The following is a 5,112-nucleotide window of genomic DNA, read 5'->3' on the forward strand; positions in this document are numbered from 1 at the left end:
GTTGTCTGCTCTTGTAAAGAACAGTTCAGCTCTCTCCTAGAGGATCACTGAGTCTGAATCGACTTGATGGAGTGGGCTTACTATATATTAGATAGATACAGTGCATGTGTGAGCTGATGGAATCATCACAATAGATCAAAAGGCTAGGTATAACTTTCTACTCTAAATAGAAACAGAACCTCAGGATGTTAGAAGTTAAGTAATAGCAGAGGGTTGCACAGATAATAAATAGTGATCATTTGAACCCAGGTCCTGCTTGTTTCTATGTTGTTAGTTGCAATTGAGTCAGGTCTGACTCATGTATAACAATGCGAAATGTTATCTGCATGCCTTTTCTACTGTAATGTGTGACCTCATATTTTCCTGAGTCATTTCCAAAAGCCTTCCCAAGGACCTGTCTAAAACTGGTTACTTAAGAATCACACAGGGGCTTGTTAAAATGTATACACTTGAGCCCCGCCCCAGGGGGGAACTTATCAATGATTTAGGTTTTTCTTTTTCCCTCCTCTCTTTACATCCAGCACTCCTTCATTATTGTAGTTGTTTAATGGGGCTGCAATTTTTAGCCAAACAATGAATGGGCAGATCTACAAGGGGAACAATAACATTAGTGAGGTATGCTCACCTTAGAACAATTAACCACTTGAAATAAAGAGATCAGCATTTCCCCAAGGTCAAAGTTCAGAAGGGCTAGATAAGAAAAAAGAATGGGAACAGTTAATACAGGGAAGAAGTAGAAGTGGTGTTACATTGATGGGATTGTAATCAGGGAGAGGAAACAAAATGTGTATGAAATGCTGAATGTAGAACTGATGATCTGCTCTGTAAACCTTCACCCAATTCACAATGCTGGTGGTTATGTGCTGTGGAGTCAGTTCCAACCCATAGCAGCCCAGTGTAAGATTTCCGGGGTTGTAAATCTTTATGGGAACAGAAAGCCTCATCTTTCTCCCGTAGAACAGCTGGTAGTTTCGAACTGCTGACCATGAGATTAGCAACCTGACTCACAACCACTATGCTACTAGAGCTCCTTAATTCATAATAAATACTTAAAAACAAAAGTTCCCTGAGATATAAATTCTGCACTAGAGGAAACTCACAAACCAATTACATTTATCAAACATGTTTGATTGGTCAGATATTGTTTTAAGTGCTTTTTGTGAATTACTAGATGTAAATTTTTAAAAATTAGCTGTGAAGGAGGGTACTAGTCTATTTACTATTTTAAAGATGAAGAAATCAAGGCAGAGAGAAGTTAATAACTGATTCAAAGTTACCCAGTTATTTTGCCAGAGTGACAGAACTGAGATTTGAGCTCAGATAATTCAACTTAAGAGTCTAGACTGTTCAGCTTCTTAGACTAGTGGGAGATAGACAGCTAAACACAGAATTATAATACAATGGGATGAATGCTCACAAGTGCTACTGGAAGCCTTTGATATTATTGATGGGCAAGACTCTTGGCCTTTTCAAATCACCAATCCATTTAATGCCACTAGAGTCTATAACATCACTTCACAAAATACTGTAAAGTGCAACTAAAATTTTTAAGTGATGCTTCCAGATTCTTCATAAAACATTAAAGTAATTTATAAAACTATTTTCTGGCTAAGAACCATCCTTTTCTTGGACTGTTTCACTCACTCATCATTTTCATCACAAACTGATCACTTTTCTGAGGTTGTGCATTCTTCACAAAGGGGGAAAAGTGTTTATAACAAATAGAGACCAACCAAGCAGGCTTGGACTTTGAATGTCTGGAGGTATGTTGGAGACTCAGCTCCCCTACCATCTCAACTACTTCTCTGTGGAACCTCACAGCTGGCTGGAATCAAATTTGTGCCTCATAAAATGACAAATTAGTACAAGGCATAGATCTTCAGAGTCTTTTGGAAGAGTTGAAACTACAAATCTTATATTCTAGAATGGGAGAGAGCGCAGATGGCGCCACTTAAGAACTTTGCCTGGAGAAGACAAGAAAAGGTTGAGGGAAGAGGTTACAACTGAGCTGGGCTTGAAAGATGTTGTTGACATTCACCAGGCAATAATAACGTAAAGGAAGGAAGGGTGTTTTAGTAAAGGAAGAGCTTGTGTAAAGCATCAGGGGAGGGTCATCAGTAGGCAATACTTCCTGCCAGAGCCTAAGTCAAAGCTTCCAGAAAAATCTTGCCATTCTAGATAAGAATCCCTTGGGAGCCACAAACAATTAATGTGTTTGGCTGCTAACTGAAAGGTGGGTTAGTTTAAATTCATTCAGGGATAACTCAGAAGAAAGGTCTGGCAGAGCCATTGAAAATCTGATGGAGTGCAGTTCTCCTGTGAAACACATGGGGTCACCATGAGTCAGAAGCAACTTGACTCAGTGGCTACTGATTGGTCTTTGGCTGGTCCCTCAATAAATGTTTAATTAAATTCAACTCTCTCAAGAATCTGAAATTCATTATCTACTTTGTGCAGAGCAGGGTAGGGCAGCTGAGGGGAAACACAAAACTCTTGTGGACTGTGAGCTGCAGTTTCTGTCAGATTTTTCCACTTTCGTATTAGGATTTTTTAACGTTGTTGTGAAGTGGAATCAGTTCTGACTCATAGTGACCCTGTATAGGGTTTCCAAAGAGCGATTGGTGGATTTGAACTGCCAATCTTGTGTTTAGCAGTCCAGTGCTTATCCTACAGTGCCATACTAGAGTTGGACATCGTAATAATGTGTTATATATTTTCACTTGCTCTCTGTCTTTTAACAGATAATTGACATAAAATAGACAGCACATATCTTGATTTACAATTTCATAAAGTTTAACATGTCTATGAAATCATCACCGCTATCAACATAATGACTAGACTGCAATGTCGGTTTGAATGTAGAACTGATGATCTGCAAGGTCGGCAGTTCAAGCTCACCAACTGCTCCTCGGAAACCCTATACAGGATTACTATGAGTCGGAACTGATTCCATGGCATTTAACAGCAACAACATCAAGATAATGGAGTCCTGGTGTGATGAAGGTCGGTTTGAATCACAAGGTCAGCAGTTCCAGCTCATCAGTCACTCCTCAGAAACCTTATACAAGGTTGCTGTGAATCAGAAACTACTTGATGGCACTGAGCAACACTAAGATAATTAGCACATTTATCACTCACAGAAGTTACCTTATGCCTCTCTGATAATCTCTCTTTTATGGATTGGCTTTCTTTCTTTTTACAGTTTTGTTTATTTATTTTCAAGCTTCTATTGTGCATTGGAGCTCTGGTAGTGTAGTGGTTACAAATCGGGCTGCGAATGGCAAGATCAGCAGTTCGAATTTACCAGGTGTTCCACAGGAGAAAGATGAGGCTTTCTGCTCCCGTAAAGATTTACAGTCTTGGAAATCCTGTACAGAGTCGCTATGAGTCAGAACCGACTCCATGACACATAATAACAACAACAACACTGTGCACTGAGTGATAGTTTACATGGGAGAACATTAGTTTTGCACTCATCCTATCATATTTGGTATCATTGCAATGATTACAATCAGCTCCATGCATCATGAGTCAACAATATTTGCTTCTATTCCCTTTGGTCGGTTTTTGTTGTTTTTGATGTACACAAAAACATTCAGGAATATACAATCATTTAAAGTACCAAAGGACATATTCTGCAAGCCTGCCTCCTGGCCGCCAGTACACAGCCTTTCTTTTTCCATGAGTCCTCAGCTGCTCTCTCTCTTGATGTCATCATCTTTGCCTCTGGTGTTGCTGCTTCTCTGTATAGATCCCCATATTCTGTTCATGTTCTTCTCCCTTGATGGTCCTAGGGGCATCTGTTCCTGGATTGTAAGATTAACTTCTCCCCTCTTTTTGTTACGAAACTTCTGCCTTTACAATTCTGACAGTTGCAATTAGTCATGATAATAATTACTATTGAATCAAAAGAATCTTATCCCCATCTCCTTTTACCAGACTTGTCTAGACAAGTGGAAAATTATTCAGTAGGGATTCTACCTTCTCCTGCACTCTGAAACTAGACTCCCTCTTGAAAACTTGTAAGCCAGCCACTTTGTGCCTTTATAAGCTCCCCGTTTTAGGTAGCCAATGTCTAAGTTGCATATCCCTATCAACCCTGTGTACAGAGGGGATATGTTTGGTCTTTGATGTGAAGACTCCTTCCTTCTTGATTGGTATTTTGAGCTACTACATCCATAAGTAATATGCAATCAAGATGTATTGATCATTATTGGTGATTGGAATGCAAAGGTTGGGAATAAGGAGGTAGGATCAGTATTTGGAAAATATGGCCTTGGTGATACAAATGATGCTGGAGAACGCATGATAGAATTCTGCAAAACCAGTGATTTATTCGTTTCAAATACCTTCTTTAGGCAGCATAAGAGACAACTATAGACATGGACCTCACCAGATGGAATACATAGAAACCAAATTGATTACATCTGTGGAAAAAGACAATGGAAAAGCTCCATATCATCAGTGAAAACAAGTCTAGGGGCAGACTGTGGAACAGACCATCAATTACTCCTATGCAAATTCAAACTGAGGCTGAAGAAAATGAAAACAAGTCTACGAGAGCCAATATATGACCTTGAATAAATATATCCCACCTGAATTTAGAAATCATCTGAATAACAGATTTGATACATTAAACACTGAAGACCGAAGACCAGAAGAGTTGTGGGATGACAACAAGAACATCATACATGAAGAAGCAAAAAGTCATTGAGAAGACAAGAAAGAAGGAAGAGGTCAAAATGGATGTCAGAAGAGACACTGAAACTTGCTCTTCAGCATAGATATGCTAAAGCAGATGGAAGAAATGAGGTAGTCCAAGAGCTGAACAGAAAATTTCAAAGATCAGCTCGAGATGATAAAGTCAAATATTACAACAAAATGTGCAAAGATCTGGAATCAGAAAACCAAAAAGGAAGAACAGGCTCAGTATTTCTCAAGGTGGGGGAACTGAAGAAAAAATTTAATCCTTGACTTTCGTCATTGAAATATTCTCTAGGCAAATTATTGAATGATGCAGAAAGCATCAAGAAAAGATGGAAGGATTGGAACCATGGCAATGAAAAGATATACAATGGAATGAATGTAAAATGGAAGTAATACACAGAGTCA

This window comes from Chrysochloris asiatica, unplaced genomic scaffold, assembly GCF_000296735.1.
Source record: "Chrysochloris asiatica unplaced genomic scaffold, ChrAsi1.0 scaffold00085, whole genome shotgun sequence".
NCBI classification, from domain to species: Eukaryota; Metazoa; Chordata; class Mammalia; order Afrosoricida; family Chrysochloridae; genus Chrysochloris; species Chrysochloris asiatica.